Below are 22,705 nucleotides of genomic sequence, written 5' to 3' on the forward strand. Positions count from 1 at the left end.
GGATGAGTAGTCAGGGGTGGGGGGAGCCCCATGGAGGTGGGGGTCCCCTCTGGGCTCGTGGGTGATGGCGGGAGCCCCATGGGATGGTTAGTGTGGCTCTGTGCAATAGTTACCCAGAAGCTGGAAGTGGTCTTAATTCTTCTAATTTTTTCTGAGTAACTATTGATATAGCTCAGATGGAATCATCTGAATTTTGTGATTTAAATCATATTTTCAGATGATTCCCAGTGCAGGCAATTGCTCATCAGAAGTTTGCATTTCCTGGGGAAAAGCTGGGCAATACTAACCTAGGAACCTCTTGGCAGCATTCTTCAGTGAGTCTTTGCGGTACCCCTCAGTTGCACTGTTCTGGGGTTCGGAAGTGACGGCTCATGATTTCCCTTTCATAAATCCATCTCGACTCTGTCCAATCAGATCATTATTTTTTAAGTGTCTAGTTATCACATCTTTTATAATAGATTCTAATATTTTCCCTACTACTGATTTCAGGCTAACAGGTCTGTAGGTCCCCATCATCCACTTATGACTTAATCAAAGGTTTCTGTTGGTTGTTGCCTAATGGGCATGAATTCTAGATGGTGTATTCTGAAGTTGAGCTTCACTCACAATTGATCTTGAAGTGTTGACCATATCTTATCTGGATTTTTCAGGTGGTCATGGATAGACCTGATATGTTCAGTCTGTGGAAGACTACATTGTCTTTAATAATTTTAATTTTAATGGCTTGTTTATCTGGTTCGGAAATATTGAGGTCTGGAAAACACAGCTTAATGTGTTGTTGGAACAAAGTAAATTCAGATAGGAGATCTGTTGACTTCCAATTGTGCGTTGGAAATTCTGTAGTTATCTTTTAGCTTTTTGCAGGATTTTTAATGCTATCTAGAACTTTTTAAGCTATGCAAGTTTCTTCCAGCTCTTTTAGGGCTAATTTAGCTGAGTTGCAGTACCTTTAGTGGCCACTGGCTTAGTAGGTCGTATGTTACTGCTTGACTGCAATGGTGGTGCTGTTGAGCTTTTTCTGAATTTTCCTGGTTTAACGCTAAGCTCTGCTCAGAAAGCTGTGATTTGGTCAGGAAAATGGCTACAGACTTCAAAAATGACAGCAAACGGTGAAAAGTTTGTTTCTCTTTCAGACTTCTTCTATCTGTTAGGAGCCGTTATTGGATAGATTCTTCTTCCCAGCCAGGTCTGCAGCATTAAGCTTCAGCAGTCATGAATTATCCCCTCTGTGGATTTTTACTTAAACTGAGACCACCTGTAGTCTGCTTAATTTCTGTTCATGCTTAAGGTTTGCAGCAGTTAGGCTTTTACTAGTTAAGCGCTCCCAGAATTGACGAATTCTATCAGGACCCAATGCCTGCTGGTTGGAATGAGTTATGGTCCCAGAATGGAAGAACAGTGTAAACAAAGCACAGGGTTCCCAAAAATCTGCAGAATCCTTACACACAGCTCGTTTCTTCTGTTGTGTGTAAAAGGATGAGGCTTGTTTTTTTTCAGTCAAATCTTCAAAACCATGTTGCCCCTAACTGCCATCATGTTACATTCTTCTTCTTCTCTGGAAATGTACCAATCAAATATAAGGATTGGTGAAATAATATTGTAGGTTCATTATTTGAAGATCAGACTATGTACAGATAATGTTCACCGGGTGGATGGGAGGCACAGGCCTAACCTTGGTCACTGCTGTTTGAAGATTGCCTACACATCATGGAACTAATACCACACATCCTGTTGATTATGTAATAATTGGCAGTAGTTCAAGCTACACCCGGTTAAAAGTGCATGTCATCATATCACAACAATCAAGACTTTATTCATTAGCCTTGATACCCAGATAAAATTTTAGCAACAGGACAAGCTGTCTATTAATAGCTTCTGTTGGAATTAATCACCACAGTAGCACTCTCCCTCTCTATTTAATGAGTGATAAAGTATCATAACTCCAACCTTGTTTTAAGGTTAACTTAGCAGAGAGCTATAAAACATTTGTGGTCAAATTAATACTTTTTATTGCAACAGTACTTCTCTAAAGCAGGTTTTCTAGTTCTCCTTTCACCAAAGACTTTAACAAAATCAAAACAGCTCACTCTGGAAAAAAGCTGCATAAAGTTGCCCATGTGTAAAAACAGGCGCAGTAATAAAAAAAAGAAAGTTTGTCAGAAGTCTGGCCTGGTGGCTTATTGATGGTCATAGAATATAGAAACCTAATTGGGATCTGTTTTCTCCTGAGTTGAAAAGGCAGGTTTACATCTGATGGGCTCAATAGTATTCCAGAGTAAAGACATAAGGGAACTACTGGGTGTCAGTAAAGAGATGTGCATTTAGTGCATTGGCAGCAGAGGATTTCATGGTAAAAGCAAATATGAAGAGATTAGGAGATACGTCAAAAAAAATTAGGAAGGCAAAAAGGAACTATGCAAATAAATCATCAAGGAACATAAAACAAAACAGTAAAATATTTTACAGGCAGTAAAATATAATAAAAAAGGAAGGCTATAATGGGAATAGGACCATTAAGGGATTGACAGGGTAATACTGCGGTTAATGATAGAGAGTTGGCAGAAATATGTATATTGAAAATATCAAAGAATTATACTTGTATAGAGGCACCGAAGAGTGGAATGTCCTGCATGGAGACGAGTCAAACTTTATGGCACTTTCTGTAATTTTCATGTGGAAAAGTTTTGTAATGTATTATTGCAAATTTTACGAATGAAGTGTATTTTGAAGAAAAAAGTTATTTTGTTTCAGTATTTACCAGGGAGATTTACCATTGAATGATGAGATGAGATTAGCTACAGCTGATCCTCTGGACAGGAAGGTCAGCAAGACAGAAGGATTGGGCAGTTGGGGTTGCTGCTCATAAAGAGGCAGCATGAGTGCTTTGATGGGCCCTTTGGAGATGTCAAGAGAAGCAGTTGTAGGATTATCTAAGGAAGCCAAGCCTGGGGTCGCAGCAGGAGAATAGAAGGGTAGAAGAGCATGATAGAGTTGGGGGCGGATGGGGAGGTCAGAGTATCTGAGAGGGGAGAAATGAAAGGAGGCATGACTTCAGGAGAAAGGGGATTAGGAGTTTGTTTTACTCTTTATTCAGTGATATGAGCATCACCGGCAATGCCAGAATTGGTTGCCCATATCTAATTTTCCTAGAGAAGGTGGTGGTGAGCTGCTTTTTTGCACCACTGCAGTCCACTCAGTATAGGTACGCCCAAATTGCTGTTAGGAAGTGAGTTCAAGGATTTTGACCCAGTGACAATGAAGGAACGGTGATATGTTTCCAAGTCAGGATGGTGAGTGACTTGGAGGGGAACTTCCAGTTGGTGGTGCTCCCATCTATCTGCTGCCCTTGTCCTTCTAGGTGGTAGTGGTCGTGGGTTTGGAAGGTGCTGTCTAAGAAGCCTTGGTGAGTTCCTGCAGTGCATCTTGTAGATGGCACACACTGCTGCTACTGTGTGTTGGTGGTGGGGGGAGTGAATGCTTGTGGATATGGTGCCAATCAAGCAGGCTGCTTTGTCCTGGGTGGTGTTCCGCTTCTTCGGTGTTGTAGGGGCTGCACTCATCCAGGCAAGTGGGGAGTATTCCATCACGCTCCTGACTTGTGCCTTGTAGATGGTGGATGGGTTTTGGGGAGTCAGCAGGTGAGTTACTCATCGCAGGATTCCTAGCCTCTGACATGCTCTTGTAGCCACAGTATTTATATGGCTTGTCCAATTCAGTTTCTGGTCAATGGCAACCCCCAGGATGTTGATAGTGGGGGATTCAGTGATGGTAATGCCATTAAATGTGAAGGGAGATGGCTAGGTTTTCTCTTGTTTGAGATGGTCATTGCTTGGCACAAATGTTGCTTGCTACTTAACAGCCCAAGGGTGAATGTTGTCCACGTCTTGCTACACATGGACACAGACTGCTTCAGCATCTGAAGAATCATGAATTGTTCAATCATCAGCGAACATCCCCACTTCTGACCTTAATATGGAAGGAAGGTCATTGATGAAGCAGCTGAAGATGGTTAGGCCTAGGACACTACCCTGAGGAACTCCTGCAGTGATGTCCTGGAGCTGAGATGACTGACCTCCAACAACCACAACCATCTTCCTTTGTGTTAGGTATGACTCCAATCAGCGGAGAGTTTTCCCCGATTCCCATTGACTCCAGTTTTGCTAGAGCTCCTTCATGCCACATTCGGTCAAATGCTGCCTTGATGTCAAGGGCAGTCACTCTCACCTCACCTCAGGAGTTTCAGCTCTTTTGTCTATGTTTGAACCAAGGCTGTAATGAGGTCAGGAGCTGAGTGGCCCTGGCAGAACCCAAACTGAGCATCAGTGAGCAGGTTATTGCTAAGCAAGAGCCTCTTGATAGCACTGTTGATGACCCCTTCCATTACTTTACTGATGATGGAGAGTAGACTGATGGGGCAATAATTGGCTGGGTTGGATTTGCCCTGCTTTATGTGTACAGGACATACCTGGGCAATTTTCCACATAGCCAGGTAGATGCCAGTGTTGTAGCTGTACTGGAACAGCTTGGCTAGGGGCACAGCAATTCTGGAGCACAAACCTTCAGTACTATTGCCAGAATATTGTCAGGGCCCATATCCTCTGCAGTATCCAGTGCCTTCAGCCATTTCTTGATACCATGTGGAGTGAATTGAATTGGCTGAAGACTGGCATCTCTGATGCTGGGGACCTCCAGCGGAGGCCGAGATGCATCATCCACTCGGCACATCTGGCTGGAGATTGTTGTGAATGCTTCAGCCTTACCTTTTGCACTGCTGTGCTGGGCTCCTCCATCATTGAGGATGGGGATATTTGTGGAGCCTCCTCCTCCAGTGAGTTGTTTAATTGTCCACCACCATTCACAACTGGATGTGGCAGGACTGCAGAGCTTAGATCTGATCTGTTGGTTGTGGGATTGCTTAGCTCTGTCTACCACTTGCTGCTTATGCTCCTTGGCACACATGTATTCCTGTTTTATAGCTTCACCAGGTTGACACCTAATTTTTAGGTGCTGTATCAGCAGTCCCATGCCTCATCCCTCTGTTATCATCATAGCATCCTCTTGGTCACAATGCTAAAATAAAAGCCAATTCAATACAAATTTCCAACCAAATTTATAAATCCAAGCATGACATACAGTGTAATCAGCCTTGCTGATTCACTTAGTGCCTGTCTCCCTTGTGCCTTTCCCTGCCCTAGTGCACTGTTACCCCAATGGCAGCAGCATGCTGGTGGAAGGCTGCTGACTTTAATTGGGGGTGACTGCAGATGGCCTTGAAGGATGACCTAAAGCAGCTCCACGCCCCGAAGGTTCAGTTTCAGATCCTACTAATTTGACATGGCCGCCAGCAGTCTGGGCTGGTTGGCTGATGGGCAACAGCTAGGGAGTGACTGGAGCAAGAGGATGAATGCTGCCATCCGGTGAGGGGAAAGCTGGTTCATGTTTCACAAAGACACTGCCGCTCTCCCTGGGTGGTGCCTCAGCAATCTTCGTAATCTGTTGGAGGACAGTAGTGACACACTGCAAGGCCCTTTACACATTGGCAGTCTGAGCTTGCGTGGCAGCATCAAGATGTTATGTGGCTTCTGCTCGTTCTGTAATGGAAGCTGACAAATTGCTGCGTCATATTTGGGTCCACAAGTGTACTAATTTGATTTGACCACCATTTACACATTGGAAAGGAGGTTCTCCTCTGTGCAAAGCCTTGTACCAGGTTAGTGCCAGATTCCTCCGTGTTAATATTGCATGCACGTTTCTGTCAAGCCTGCAATGCAACAAGCATTTCATTGTGGATACCCATCGCCATTTAATGGGCAGGTGGTGACGTGGTGGTAATGTCACTGGATTAGCAATCCCAAGATCCAGGCTAATACTTTTAGGACACTGGTTCAAATCCCACCATGGCAGCTGGTCATATAAACCCTGAACTAAATAAAGCTAATCTCAGTAATAGTGACTGTAAAACCCTTGTCAATTGTTGTAAAAACAAATCTGTTCTACTAATGCCCTTTAGGGAAGGAGATCTGCTGTCCCTTACCTGGTCTGGTCTACTTGTGACTCAAGGCCCCCGACAATGTGGCTTAATTTTAAATGGCCCCCTGACGTGGCCTAGAAAGTCATTCAGTTGTACCAATTGCTACAAAGTCAAAAAGAAATGAAACTGGATGGACCACCCAGAATTGAGTTAAGCATTGGAAATAGCAACAGCTGACACTGCAAAGTCCACCTTACTAACATCTGGGCTTGTGCAAAAATTGGGGGAGCTGTCCCACAACGAGTCAAGCAACTGCTTGATATAGTTGCACTCACTGAATCATACCTTACAGGTCATGTCCCCAACACAACCATCACTATCCCTGGGCACGTTCTGTCCCACCGGCAGGACAGACAAAGTAGAAGTGGTCGCACAGTGTTTTACAGTCAGGAGGGAGTTGCCCTGTGATCCTCAACATTGACTCCAGACTCCATGAAGTCATATGGCATCAAGTCAAACATGGGCAAGGAAACATCCTGCTGATTACCACGTACCGCCCTCCCTCAGCTTATGGATCAGAGCTCCTCCATACTGAACACCACTTGGAGGAAACACTGAAGCCGGCAAGGGCACAGAATGTACTCTGAGCAGGGAACTTCAATGTCCATCACCAAGGGTGGCTCAGTTGCACCACTACAGACTGAACTGGCTGAGTCCTAAAGGACATATCTGCCAGGCTGGGTCTATGGCAGGTGGAGAGGGAACTGTTATGACACAGCAATTGATAAAGGCTGAGTTGTTTAAATCCTAGAGGGAAACTTGAACTACTGTCATAACCTATATTTTCAACTGGTAGGTTTGAGATGCAGTTCTGAATTCAGGAATAAGACCACCGCACCTCAAAAGTCTTTTTTACTAAAACTAAATTAAAAATTTATTAATTTAACAACAATTCAAACACATACACATGTCTACAAATTACTAACATAATAACTTTTAAATAAATCCCCAAATTAATCACTCCCAGGTAAACCTTCACCAAGGCGACAATAACCCATAGGGGAGAATTTTCTCTCCGTCGGGCGGGCCATTCAGGAGTGGGCTCAGGTGGGCGGGGAGCCGATTGCCGCCCGCGATTGACTCTGTGCCACCATTTTACGTGGGTGGGTCAATTAAGGCCTGCCCAGTGTGAAACGTGGCTCCTGAGGACAGCAGGAGTGGGCGGGCAGCGACAGGATTGCAATGACCGCCAGGTCAAATGGCGACCTTGCGGCCTGTTTAAATAGCTTTCCTGCTGCCTTGCAAAGGCTGTTAATCACGGCAAACAGAAGGGCTCCCCAGAGTGCTGCTGGTGAGCAGGCCAGGCAGGAGGGTAGGTCAGCAGGGCACTGTGCCCCTCGCTTTTCTAACGAGGGCCTAGCTGCCTTCCTGGAGGAGATGGCAGCACGGCGGGAGGTCCTCGTTCCTAGGGATGGGAGGAAGAGGCCCCCCCACCTGACCAAACGTGTCTGGGAGGAGGTGGCAGACATAGCCAGCTCCCATGACGTGGAGGGACACATGTGGGTCCAGTGCCGCAAGCATTTCAATAACACCTTGCACTCGGGAAGGGTGAGTACCATGTTGGCATAAATCATTTAATACAGCAGATAAGCTTTCCCCCTAGCAACCCCCACCCCCAACTCTGAGCGTATCATTCACGGCATGTGTCCCTCGCTGGGTGGGCCAGGAGATATTGCTCATGCCTAGTTCACTTTGAGAGGGTTGTGCTGAGATGGGTTCTGCACCCGCTGCATGTGGTAGACTGACCCCCAGAGTACTGTTTTGGGAGCCACCTCAAGGGTCTGCCCCTAGGCACAGTGCTGGAACTCCAAAACATGTCAAAGTCAGGCTGCTGACATGCTGGGATGAAAACTTCCAGGTGGCGGGGCACCTATCCATCTGCTGCCCTTGGCGTTCCACATGCTTGTGCATCCTTGCTTTGCGAGGTTAAACTGTGTGGTGGCAAATGTGATGGAGGCAGCATGTGGGCAAGGGGGGTCAGCCCTGGCTGTTTGGTGTGAGTGTGCGGCATGATTCACTGGAGCCCTGCAATGTCCCACTCAGGTGGGGGTGGCCAGGCTGCGATGGGAATCCAGGTACAGGGCGGATTAATCAATGCTCCTCTCTCCTTTTCAGGAGAAGACCGCACACAACACCACCAACTGGCGGAAGCCAGGCCCAATTGGCCATAATAACCAGATACGAGCAGGAGGCGGTGGAGCTGGAGATGTGCCATGCACCCAGGTCCACCGGCGGTGGTGAGGCTGTGGTGCCACAGGGAGGTAAGATTGTCATGCACTGAGGTCACCATGTGTATCTTAGCAGCCATGCCACTGCTGAATGTTCAGTGATTGAAGCTTCCAACATGGGCTGACCATTGATGATGGAAGGATGAGCACATACAGATCTGGGGGACAGGCATACACATTGGCATGGTCTCCTTTTGAACTAATCAAATGTCCTTGTTCTCCCGTTCAACATCACCGGAGCAGGGCTGGGAGGAGGAGGCAGAGGGGCCACTTCTGACACCTGAGGCCCCAGAACAAATAGAATCACCAGCGTCACACCACACCAGGCAGGCACCAGCGCAGATACTAGCACCTCGATGGGAATTAGAACATCGGCTAGTGCCCCGGGGCACAGCAGTGAGGGCACTTCACACTCGCTTGAGGTGCGGCTGGAGACAGGTAGAGTGCCCATGGTGCCAGCAGTTGGAGGACTGCAGGGTACCAGGCACATGCTCAGTTGGTGGCTGATGATGTGCCTCAGGAGTCGTCCGTGAGGCAGCAAATGCCGGAAGTGCAGCAGGATGTGTTGGAGGATCTGGTGGAGATACATGAGGCTATGCGTGGCATGGTCTCTGTGCTGGAGGAGTCCACACGGAGCATCACCGATGCAATGAGCCTCATGGCCGAGTGCCATGCTTCCTCCATAGAGACAGTGGCCACACTCGTGGAGAGGCTCCTGGGGTTGCACTCGGACCTGCAAGCCCTCACGGCGACATTGACCTCAGCTGGTCAGTGCCAGTGTGGGAGATGGATTGGGCCCCAAGTATCCCAGCCCATCCATTCATGGTGAACAGGGAATTCTGAAGCGACCTCATGTTGGTGCACAAACTGCCTGTCGTCTCTGCGGGCTCCTCTCAGGGCGCTCTGGATGAGGGTAGCAGCTCCTCTGCCCCTCTGCCAGTGACCGTGGAATCCAATGAGGCTGCAGGGACTGCGGAGATGCCAGCCGTGGAGCTGGCCACTCCCTCCCAGGCAGGGCCATCAAAGGCTCCACGGGCCGGAGGACGCCCGCCAAGGTCATCAAGGCCAACAGGACAGCAGAGTGAGCAGGCTGTCTCCAATGCCAGTGCCAAAGAAGGGGGAGCACCTAGACGTAGCGCCCAAAAACGTAAACTTAAGGCGCCTTATGCACCAAGGGCTTCTCACTGGTGGTTTTATGTTGCCCCACTATGAGTTGATGACAAGTTGGCGTGATGCTGAATACCTTTGCATTCAGTTACTTTTCTGCTTTATTTTGTTAATTCATTAAATGTTTATATGTGAACATGGCTCAGGGTGATTCCTTACTTCTGCAGGTGGACGGGAACCCATGATGTTATGAGTAACTTGTCTGTCGTTGAGCTTTATTGACAAGGCACATAATTAATGTTCCCAACCAGGCTGATGTTGCTGTCAGGTATCGAGTGTGGAGCCTGTAGCCCTGGCCTGTGTTGGAGGTCCATCTGTGGTGGGCTACCTGAATGGTCGTTGGATTAAAGCCTCCCGGGTGTCCCTGCCTCCCTGGAGGTTGCCCGGGTCAGCGTCTACTCCCTCGGCGTTCTCCACTGCGTGCTCATCCTCGGACTCACTACTGGACTCATTGTGTGCAGCTGGAGCATCTGCGTCTACATCTTCTTCCTCCACTGTGTCCCACCTTTCCAGTGCCAGATTGTGGAGAGCGCAGCATGGAACCACTATCAGTGACACACGATCTGGGAGGTACTGGAGTGCTCCCCCTGAGTGGTCCAGGCATCGGAAGCGCATCTTGAGAAGACCGATGGCTCTCTCCACCACAGCCCTTGTGGTGCCGTGGCTCCTATTGTACCTGTGCTCAGCTTCTGTTCTTGAATGGTGGAGAGGCGTCATGAGGAACCTTTTGAGGAGATAGCTCTTGTCATCCAGCAGCCATCTATCCAGCCAGGCTGGAGCACTGAAGAGCCTCTGCACTTGGGAGTGTCTCAGGATGTAGGCGTCGTGGGAACTGTCTGGATACCTTGCACAGACTTGCAGAATCTGCATCCTGTGATCACACTCTATCTGCACGTTCATGGAGTGGAAGCCCTTCCTGTTGACGAAGGCACTGGGCTCACCTGCTGGCGCTTTGACGGCCACATGTGTATAGTCTATTGCACCCTGGATGTGGGGGAACCCAACAATAGCCACGAAGCCTCTGGCTCGCTGTGTCTGGCTGGCCTCGTCCCAGTAGTAGTGGATGAAAGTCAATGCACACCTGAACAGAGCGTCTGTCACCGGCTTGACCCAAGTGTGGACAGCTGATTGGGAGACACCACAAAGCTCATCCACCGACCCCTGGAAAGAGCAGGAGGCCTAGAAGTTGGGGGCAGCTGTGACCTTCAAAGCCACTGGCATGGGGTACTCACCCATACAGTTGGTGCAGATCTCAGGGCCTATCATCTGACAAATGGAGATCACTGTCTCCCTTGAGAGGCGGAGCCTCCTTCGGTACTGCACCTCAGACATATTGAGGTAACTGCTTCGCTGCCTGTAAACCCTGGCAGTTGGATAGTGGGGTATTCTGCGGCCCCTTCCGCCTTGGATTTCCTGTTGGCCCTGCGCCCCTTGTGCTTGTGCCTCTCCTCCCAAAGGTGGGTCATTTGGGGACTGATTGTGGACTCCTGGCCTCCTCCCCATTCTGGCCCTCTCATCCTCCTCAGAGGAGGTGCCTCCAGTGGAGAGCACAACTCCCATTCCCAGGCTAAGGGAAGGCTTCCTGAAACCAGCAAGGCACAAAAATGATGTTTACTCCAGAGTCCTGACCTGAAGCCTGTTACTCCTGTCCAAGCAGCTGTGAAGAGTTTTGAAGTATTCCTGCTCACACAGGCAAGTAGCAGTAAGTTTAAGCATTAAATGTCTATCAAATGCCACTTGCAACCCCACTCACCCTCTTTTCTCGCCTGTGGATAAGATTTATAAAAATGTGGCCTATCTACCTGCCCGTTGCGCCCGTACGATGATCTGAAGATTGCACGGGTCCTGAAAAATTGGCGTCAATTACTGGCTCAAGGGCCATAAGTGGCCCATTAATTAATGGCGGGTGCGCATTGGAGATCATTGCGCGCCCATCCACCGAAATATTGTGATGGCATGTGGTGACGTAGGGGCGCACGCTCAACGTCACCACGCATCATTGAACATGTCGGCATGTGGGGTGTGGCCCTGCACGCCATCTAGTCCTACTGCTTCACAAAATTTGTCTGCATTACCCTAGGGATAGATTACTTTCTCCTCCTCTCTATCCCCTCCATCACCAATATCAGGGAACCTTGGAGCACACACACTCCCCTGTTGCACCATAATTCACTTCTCTTTTGTGGAGAATCTCTACCACAGACAGTTTTAGTGCCTGTTGTTGCCAAAATGCACCTCCTCTTTAAGGCTGACTTTAAATGGTGCTTGCCTCATACAAACTTGACGATATGTTTAGCAGCGGCTGCTCACAGCAGTCATGCAAAATAGCAGGCAGCATTATGTTGGCATATTGCCTGCTTTGGAAGCAATGGACGTGGGGTTTGTCTTGCACCACGATCCCTCCAAGCGTTTTCATGGTCTATCGAATTTTGCCTGCTCTGTGGTTGTCCACAAGCACCCTCGATTCTCCCTCAGCCTCACAGACATTGAACTAAGCTTGCGTCAAAACTCTGGAAGAAGTTTCTTAAGGATTGTGACTGGACTTCATGTGAACAGCTACAAAACCACAGCATAATTAATTTTGTGTCACCATTTACTGAGACCTCCTCAGTGTTCATTTGACTATCACAATGACAAATAAATGCCTCATTAATCTTCCTTGTCACTGTTCAGTAAAGGTAGCAGGCATCTCTGGGGATTTACTTGTTTTGCATTGTGTTATCCTGTTGAATACTCCCATCTCATTCATACTGATATCATTAATTCTACTTAAGTTATTGTTATTTAGTGAGGGCATGTTGTCTTCTCTGGTGAATATTTAATAAAGTAATGATTTAATACACTAACTGTCGTGTACTTAGCAATTTTCATCCCCTTTCCCCCTGTGGCAATCACAAAGTCTGATTTGCTATTCCATTTAGTTTCACACTTGTTTGCTCTATCCTTACTGCTGCTGGATATTGAATTATCCTCATAGTTAATGTGACTTTCCTCAATTTTATATAATTGTTGACCACATTTCATAAGAAGTGGCTGTCAGTTATGAAACGTTTCATTATTTTTGAAGTGTTTGGGGACATTTCTGAAAGATGTGCTAAGGGTACGATATAAATGCAAATTTAATAATTCAATAATTTTTTGTCCGTTTCCTGATATACTCCAATCCTGTTAATAGACTGGTATTAAGCAAGCTTTATTTTAAAAGCAGTTAACTGTCAGGTTTAATTGTTTTTGTGGAATGTATATTTGTACAATGATTTGTTTACTCTGAGCAAAAGGTAGCTCTTCTAAACATTGATTTTACTTGTGCTAATCAATGTTTCTCTGGTTAAGGAATCACATTTTAGATTAAACAGTGAAAAGAAAACCAGTTCTTTTGAGTGTCTGTTCATGGTTTAGAGCTTTGTGTCCCAGAATTACTTTTACCTTATTGTTCTCCAATTTGTTGTTGTCCTTTAGAGTCATTTTCTCCAATTAACCATTGGGAAGATTAAAGCCATTGTCTTCACTCCTCATTAAAAATTTCATTCTATGGCCACCAATTTCATTGTTCCCCTGACAACTACTGGAGGCTGAACTTGACCGATTGTAATCTTGCTGTCATATCTGACCCCAAGATGAGTTTCCGACCACATGTCCACATCATCACTAAGACTACTTATTTCCACCTCTGTAGCTTCACCCAACTTTGCCCTGCCTCAGCTCATGTGCTGATGAAACCCTCATTCATGCCTTTGTTAACCTTAGATTTGACTATTCCAATGTAAGCCTGGTTGGTCTCACACATTCTACCCTCCGTAAACTTGAGATCATCCAAAACTTTGCTGCTTAGGTCCTTACTCCTACCAAATCCAGTTCATACTTTAACCTGAGCTCATTGATTGAAATTGGCTCCTGGTCATAAATGCTGCAAATTTAAAATTCTTATCCTTGTTTTCAAGCATCCCCCCCACCCCGCACCCACCCACCCCCCCACTGCCCCCATAGCCTCGTCCCTTCCTATCCCTTTACAACCCTCTGTGACAAATATGTTCCTTTAATTCTGGCCTCTTGAGCATCTCAAATTTTTATTGCTCCACCAGTAGTGGCCATACCTTCAGTTGTTGAGGCACTAAACTTTGGAAATCTCTCTCTCAATCTCTCCACCTCTCTTCTCTCCTTTAAGATGCTCCTTAAAATCTACCAAACTTAGGCCGTCTACCCTAATATCACCTTATGCAGTTTGATGTCAAAATCCTGCTTTATAACACTCCTGTGCAGTGCCTTGGGACGTTTTATCACATTAAAGGTGCTATATAAATGCAAGTTGTTATTGTTGTTGTATTTGTTAGCTAGCCACTGGTGAAGGATGTTTCACAAGATCCTCCAAATTCGTTGGCAAGAAAGGCATCTTTTCCCAAGCCATGATGCTCAGCATCGAGACGCTAATCACTCAAAACCTGGGTGGGTCATGTCGTTCCTATACTGACACTAGACTCCCAAAGCAACTGTTCTACTTGGGATTCGGTCGGGGCTGGAGCCTCCCAGGAGAAAACGTTGGGAATGTCCTCAAAGCATCCCTGAAGAGATCAAACATCCTCGCTTGTGGCCCTGGCTTGTGACCAACGAAAATGAAGGCCCACCTGAGAAGGCACGGAACACAGAGAGAGACATGGAGAGACCTCGGTGGAACCTGTAAAAGCAAAGCCAAGGCATTGGAGGGAGCACATAATCCTCTAAAAAGGTCTACCCAAACCTTCAAGCACCACCTGCGCTGCATGGGCCAGAGTCTGCAGATTGTCCATTGGACTTCTCAGCCATCTCAGAACCCATCAAACTGGAGTGGAAGCAAGTCATCCTCAATCCCGAGGGACTGTCTAAGAAGAGAGGTTAAAGAACCCAAAATTCCAAACGTTGTTCAGTGTGACTGACATGGGGTTAAATTAAATTGTTTCAAAATACTGATGTGCATATTGTTACGGAATAGGGATAGTTTAAGCAAGTTATATTGGTATTTGTGGGTGTTAGGAATAAGTTTTAGCTTTAATGTTTAAGTTTGATTTGTATTTCTGTATCTGTGAAAAGATCAGGTTGAGTTTTAGTTTCACTTAGAAAGGTGCCTGCATTTCTAATAAGTTTTACAACTGTTGAAACTAAGTTAAACAAACAAGAGTGGAAAAATTGGGCTGTTGCCTAGCAACAGGGATCCAGAGAGGCAGATCCCTCCCATAGACACACACAGAAGAAACTAGAAGCAACAGTTTTATTTGGAAGCTGTTTGAGTTCAGTTGGTTTTGAAGACAACTGCCAAGCAGAAGCAGCTTAGAAGGGGCAGGTAGCCATTTCCAAGCTAAAATTAGTTGAATATAGCTGCCAGAGAGAGACTAGAGCAAAAGGGACAGATAGCAAGACCCAAGCTAAAGAAGAAAGTCCCCAAGAATCCAGGGGAGTGGAACAGGAGAAAGTCCCAGGAAGACCTTCCAGTCAAAGGGAGGACAGGAAATTGGAAAAGGTCCTGTTAAGTGAAGTTAAGACTGAGGAGCAGAGAAAGGTTCTGAGCTTCAAGCTTAAAGAGATAAAAGCTTGTGAGAAGTCACAGGTTCAAAAAGACAACTGAAGGTCTGTAATTTTGCTATGGGCATGTGAAGCAGTGGTGTACTGTCGACAGCTGAGTTGGTGAGAGAGAGAGAGCGTGTGGAAGACAACGTGAATGCATGGAAGAGGACCATAGGAAGGAGAGTTTGAAAGCCAGGAGGTGGACCCTTGCCGAGAGAAAGCATCGGTTTAGGAGAAGATTCCAATGAGAGTTCTGGGAGGGTGGAGATTGGAAACCCTCATGTGAAAGACAGAGTTCAGCAAGACTGGTTGGCTCACGGTGTGACAAGCATCTGGGGGGAGTTGAGGGGAGATCCATAACATCTGTCGGAGGTGGCATCTGTCACTCGGTTTCAGAGTGTGGTGTGTCTGACAACTGGTCGTTGTCAGTTTACATGGACTGTGTATTTACTGTGAACATTAGAGTGCTGTTCCTCCTCGGAGGTCTCTTCAGGCTCCTCCCTCATCTCCTCCACCAGGAACTGGAGTGCACCTGTGGGATACGAAAGACAGTAATTAGGGCTGAAAGTTAGCGTAATAGGTTCAAAGCTAGCATAGTGCAGATCATGACATTTCATGTCTTGGTGACATAATTCAACAAGAGTTACATTTAAGTACCAAGTGGCAGCACTTGATCTAAAACTGTCACCATGTCCTCAGCCACATCTCTCTATCACTGACATCCAGCACTTGTGCCATCTGGCTCTCCTCTCTTGCAAAGAGAATAGGCAGAGAGCGATGAGTGTGAGATGTGAAGAATGCTGAAGATGGATGCTGAATATTTGATGAGGGTAACTATGAACCATGGCCTATTACGCCCAAATTCATGTTCGGTATGCCTTAAGTTCTCTTTCAAATAACATCAATATTTCAGGAATCTGATTTAGATTAATGTTACATATCACTGCCAGCAGTGGCTATTTTAAATAGGTAGGCCTTGTTTCACTTTTGTCTCTGAGATAGCAATGGTGGGTGTGGAGCTGAACGGAGTTTTGACAGTTGTGGGGCCACTTTAAATGTTTGTGTTTTTTTCTGTGGATGGTTTTGGCTTAATCATCAGCCCCTTCCTACCCCCTAAGACCCCCCTTCCCCATCCTGCCCAGCGACCCTAAACCTTTTCTCCTATCCACCCAATTTTCTCTTGGGCATCATACAAAATCTGAGGCATTAAAATGGGGTCACGTTGGGAAAAAGTTTGGGAAGCACTGACTTACAATACCCTTCGGCGATCGTATCCTGGCAATATTATCTTGTAATAATATTTCATGAATGCTTAATGTATTTGCATCATATCTCCCTGTTTGCTAATTTGGTAAGGATGTAAACTCAATTAAAATTTGCAAACTCCTTTTTAGAGGAAATGAGTTTGAATGCTTTCACTAAATGATCCTAAGATTTTACAAGATGATACCTGCAGGAATCGAAGAGCACACAGTTTGACATCTTAATTCCATGATGCATCAATTATGCCCAACTTAGACAAAAAAAGTTTATATAACACTAGTGGTTCCCCTCTGGTGTTGCTTATGGTGAAGTATTGCTTCATCACAATAAGGACCTTATCAACAAAGTGAGATGGGGAGTACATATGAAGGAAGATTATTAAATAAAGTATATATGTACTCACAGAAGGTGTGCATTATATACAACACTTTTAGGGTGTAGCTAGACATTGAAGAGCATATTTTAAAAATAAGTTTTAGACCTTTCTTGCTATATTCAATTTCTGTCAACTACAGTGTTACTTCCAAGTCAGCAGGAAATACAGAAAACTTTCACCTTGACCTAACCTTTTTATTGTTAAGATGGTTGAATATCTGGGATAGCTGTTTAAAACATCCTGCCTTAATCATATTTAAGTAATACTAACAGATGGAGAGAGATGTAAGTGATAAAAATACATGCACTCAATTTCCAAAATAAACACAATTGAGGAAGTTATTAGTCAAATAAATTGGGTGAAAAGTGTGGAATAAGATAAAGCTGAAGCAAGGAAACCTTCTACTGTAATGAGTTTAGAATGGGCTTCACTTCTGCCAGTTTAGCATCGTTTTCAGGATGAGACATCAATGCAAAAACAAGGTCCAGCATTTCTTGGTAATTTTCTATATTCATTAGGCTGGATGAGGTTCTCTGGGACTATGTGGTTGGGTCAAAATGCTGGAACTCCCTCCTGAAAAGCTCTGTGTGTGCACACCACAAAGACTGCAACAGTTCCAGAAGACAGCTCACCACTACCTTCTCAAAGGCAAATAGGGATGGACAATAAATGCTGGCCATGCAAGTGATACTTACATCGCATGAACAAATGAAAAATAGGTATAGCGAGAAAGTAACACCCTCCCCCACCTCCCCCAACATATGGAATAAATTGATATATAATAGTGTCTCTCATACTAATGCAACTCTGTCCTTAATCATTAGCCATCCATTTCCCATTACATGGACAAAATGCTGCAGCTCTATACAGAACTGGGAGAACAACTTTAGCGCATTGTTAATGTGATGTGGAAAGCAAAGACCTATCATCACCAGTCAAAACACAAAATCACAAAGTCATTTTCCAAGTTGAGCTGGCCCTTTTCAGGAGCTTTTTTGAATAGAATTTTCATTCTGATTTAAAATCATTTGATTTTTTTTAATATAGAATATAGAAAGATAATATACCTTTGGCTATGTAAGGAAAGAAAGCTTCTATAGTGCCTTTCATGACCAAAGGACGTTCTGAAGCATTTTACAGCCAATGAAATAATTTTGAAGTATATGTAGTCAGTCACATTCTAGGAAATACAGCAGTCAATGTCTACCCAGCAATCTCCTACACACAGCAATATGATCATAATTAGATTTTCTGTTTTTGTGATGTTGACTGAGGGACAATTATTGGCCATAACATCTGGGATAACCATTCGTTCCCCGCTCCCCCGCCCCCCACCCCCTCCCATACCCTGCTGTTCTTCAGAATAATATCACGGGAACATTTACATCCACCTGAGAGGGGAGGCAGAGCCTCGGTTTAATGTTTCTTGCAAGAGACTGTTACCACTCATTACTGGGCGAGCTCCCCCAATTTGTTATGCTCCCAGACGAGATACCCCAAATTGTTAACTTACTGACCAGGACACTAATTTGTTATCCTCCCGGGCACGGAGGAATGAGCTGGCTCTCCTTCTTTATTCAACAGCCTTGGCTGGTTGCAACAAGGTCAATGTAGAAGGGATCCCTTCCCTCGTGGATACCTTTTCCCAGTTCAAATGTGTTTATGTTTTAAAAGGAACCAATTTAACCAGGCTTTCTTGAGTCAAAGACAGAGTAAGATTATTAATTACTAGAAACCCAAGAAAAAAAACGCAATGCACATACACACAGATCAGAAATAAGAAGTTGAGTCCAAAATCAAAAGTTAAAAAAGACATACAAATCAGTCTTTGGTTTGTTCATGAGGCATAGATGGCAAAACTTGGCAGCCATTAAGTTGGGTGATTTCGGTGGAGCTGATTTTGGCAATTTAGCAGTTGGTTTGGAGACCCTTGGTTCTGCAGGCTAGTTGAGGAAGCTGTCCTATTTCCTTTTTGATTGTGGCTTTGCTGACTTGCCTCCAGTGCAGAGAGGAGGAACCCTTTACCTACAAGCTGCAAAGGAATGCTAGTCGATTTTCTTCTGCTATGCCCTCACTAGCACAATAGAACTAGAACACAGATCAGGTCTGTAGCTAGCTTTTTAACCCCTTTCCCTGTGTATTCCTGGAAGGGAAACAACAAACATATCTTTTACTAAGAGTCCATTTCTTTCCACTCAGATCATTTTCACATGCTGAGATATAACTCAATAGGGGATGGTTTTTAGGTGTTTTGCTGAGATGTGGCAATCAGTCTTCATTGTCTCTGCAATCATAGGAGATTAAAGTTCAGTTTTTGCATTTCATGTCTCCCTTTCAAGTGTCTCTGTCTGAAGTAGGCCTTGACACCTTTTAGGTGTGACATTCCATGGTCTTTCTGGACTAGTTGCCAAGTATAATCCACAAAGAAATTTTCCAGAAGATGTTTACTTTACATTCTCAGCCACCTTATGTTCAGTCTCTTTGCTTGTATGTCCTCTTTTAAAAAAATGCGTCTTCCTTAAAAGTTCAATATGCCCGTAAGTAATTTGGGGCAGTAATCCACTGTCATGACAAGACAGCACAGCTTACTGTGAAGTGCTCTCTCAGTACTGCACTGGAATGTCAGCCTTGATTTTTATGCTCAAACTCTGGAGTGGGACTTGGCTCCTACACTTTCTAGCTTAAATGAGAGAGCTTCTAACTGAGTAAAGATGGGGTATACCTACAAATTGTTGGCTATTGTTGCATTTGGTGACAATTCCATAAAATGTTTGCCTTTAGCCCCACCCCAACAGCATCATATATGTCAAAAAACTGGATTATATTTATCAAGATATGCTGTTAATGTGAATTGAAGGGTACAAAGCGTTTTCTCCATTAAACATTGTATTCTGTAGAAAGATGCAAGAAAAAAAGGAAAAATGCTTTCACCTACATTCCTACTTCTATTGCCATTCAGTACCCCACTTCTGTAAAAATCCAAATTGAGGCAAGACAGGATTTGGTAAAGTCTGATTATTCTCCTTCCCAAGTTGAACAGCTCACTAACATTTATAGGTTTCATTTCCTCTGTGCACAATTTTCAAATGAAAATAAAATTGAACAGTTTAATGACTCTGCGTTAATATGCTGCAGACAAGAATTTATGCAAACGCATTAAGAGCAAATATGAGCGCACAGAGGAAATTAAATTCATTACTGCCTATTTTGCTGCATGTGAAGAATAGCTAGAGTTTGGTGTCAGCTTGGGTCAGCTGCTCGCATTCTGAATGAGAGGTCACAAGTTCAAATCCGACTTCAGGATTTAAATTCATAATCCAGGCTGATGCTCCAGAGGATGTCCTGGGGCTATGGTAAGTGCTACATAAATACTTTCTTATAAAAACAAAAAAACTGCGGATGCTGGAAATCCAAAACAAAAACAGAATTACCTGGAAAAACTCAGCAGGTCTGGCAGCATCAGCGGAGAAGAAAATACTTTCTTTCTTACTTGGATGTTGTAGATGTTAACCGTGGCTTAGTGGTAGCTTGGATCTGTGTCAGCAGGCCAGCCTAACACTCCTATGTAGTACTGACACAGTGCTGAACTTTGGGAGGTGCCATACTTTAGATGAGCAGATTAACTGAGGTCACATCTTCCCTCTCAGCTGGAAGTAGAAGTTCCCACTGCACTTTTAAGACCAAACAGTTTTGTCCATGACCAATATTTATCTTTTATTTGTATGCAAGATTGCTATGTACAAATTGGTGACCATGTTTCCTATATATAAAAAAGGCTTCTATAGTGTTTTTAACAACCACTGGATATCTCAAAGCGCTTTACAGCCAATTAGGTACTTTTTGAAATGTAGTCACTGTTGTAATGTAGGAAACGTGGATGTCAATTTGTGCAAACTACCACATACGGAAAAACAATAATGACCAGGTAATCTCTTCTATCTATTTTTTTGTGATTTTGATTGAAGGATAAATATTGTCCAGGACACTGGGCATAACTCCCCTGCACTTCTCCAAAATTATGCCATGGGATCTTTTATGTCCACCCAAGCAAGCAGAAGGGGCCTCATTTTAATATTTCATCTGAAAGTTGGCAATTCCAACAGTGCAGTGCTCCCTCAGTACTGCACTGGTTTGTGAACCTGGACTTTTGTGTTCAAGCCCTGGAGTGGGACTTAATCTGGAAACTGTGGCTCAGAGGCAAGAGTGTTATCAACTGAGCCACATCTGACAACAGTGACTACACCAAAATTCTCAATTGGCAATAAAATGCCTCGGGAAAGATTCTGTATAAATGCAAATCTTCCCTCCCTTTATCGCCTCCTTCCCTTTCTTCATCTTTTTCCTCCTATCATTCCCTCCTACCTAGTATCTACCCTTTCCTTCATCCCTTCCCTCCCTTTCCTTCATCCTTTTCCTCCCTTCCTCTCCTCGTTCCATCAATTAAACCAAACAACAGCAATACTGCAGCTGAGGGAGAGGAAATTGGATGGAAATTAAATTAGTATAAGCCTACTAAAAAGAATTATGAAATGGTTGGCTTCAACCTGATGCAATGTATCAAAGAGGAATAGATGATGATCTTGCGTTTGATATCTTACATCAGTAGGGTCCAAGTTTCATTTGGGCTATGAGACAGGCATCAATGTGTTCCTATGGAGTCCAGAGAAAATCCAAACAGCTGCTTAGATTTGTCTCCAGTCAGCTAGCTTAACAGCAGGCTGGGTCTGGGATGTCAAAGTTATGGCCATTGGGCTAAAAGTGGCTCCTAAGCCCTTTGGAGATGATTATTGAAGCCCAGACAACTTTTTTCATTCATTCACGGGATGTGGGCTTCACTGGCCCATCCCTAATTTCCCTTGAGAAGGTGGTGGTGAGCAGCTTCTTGAACCGCTGCAGTCCATGCTGTGTAAGTACACCCACAGTGCTGTTCGGGAGGGAGTTCCAGGATTTTGACCCAGTGACAGTGAAGGAACGGTTAGATATTTCCAAGTCCGCATGGTGAGTGACTTGGAGGGGAACTTCCAGGGGGTGGTGTTCCCATCTATCTGCTGCCCTTGTCCTTCTAGATGGTAGTGATCGTGGGTTTGGAAGGTGCTGTCAAAGGAACCTTGATGAATTCCTGCAGTGCATCTTGGAGATGGTACACACTGCTGCTATTGCGTGTCGGTGGTGGAGGGAATGAATATTTGTGGATGTGGTGCCAATCAAGCCGGCTGCTTTGTCCTGGATGGTATTGAGCTTCTTGAGTGTTGTGGGAGCTGCTCTCATCCAGGCAAGTGGGGAGTATTCCAACACACTCCTGACTTGTGCCTTGTAGATGGTGGACAGACTTTGTGAAGTCAGGAGGTGAGTTACTCGTCACCCGATTCCTAGTCTCTGACCTGCTCTTGTAGCCATAGTATTTATATAGCTAGTCCAGTTCAGTTTCTGTCAATGGTAAGCCCCAGGATGTTGATAGTGGGGGATTCAGTGGTCTAAATTGTGTGTTTATTTCATTTGCTGACTTCAGCCCATTTGAATTTTGGGGGGCTGAAATTTCCTCCCCAAACAACTTCACATCTCTTCTCTCTCCTTCTTTAAGATGTTCCTTAAAATTTATCTCTTTGTCCAAGATTTTGCTCACTTGTCGTAATATCTCCCTATGTGACTCTGTGTCAAGCTTTGATAATGCTCCTGTGAAGCTCTTTGGTAGGTTTTACTTTGATAAAGGCACTATACAAATGCAAGTTGTTGTTTTTAGTGCTGTTGTCATATGGGTGTATAAACAGCAAATTAGAACTTCAGGATCAGTGAGTATCAGCGACTTGGTGGGGAACATTGATTTGAGCTTGCATGGCCTATGAGACTCCAACATATGCACAGGTATAGATTGTGTAAACATTACCGGATCCTGACACAGACAGACTTGTGAGCAGTTGGGAAATGAACAGCAAACAATTATTAAACAATTATGAAGACAAGTCTTTATAACTGGATAGGGCTCACATTGGTTTAAAACATATTAATTGACATTTTAGACATTCTCTTTTGCAGGGCTCGTCATTATTAATTAATTTCTCTGGGGTGAGCATGTTGAGATAGTGTAGAAAGAAAGGGATTCTCTTC

Source organism: Carcharodon carcharias, chromosome 13 (assembly GCF_017639515.1).
Source record: "Carcharodon carcharias isolate sCarCar2 chromosome 13, sCarCar2.pri, whole genome shotgun sequence".
In the NCBI taxonomy this organism is placed as follows: Eukaryota; Metazoa; Chordata; class Chondrichthyes; order Lamniformes; family Lamnidae; genus Carcharodon; species Carcharodon carcharias.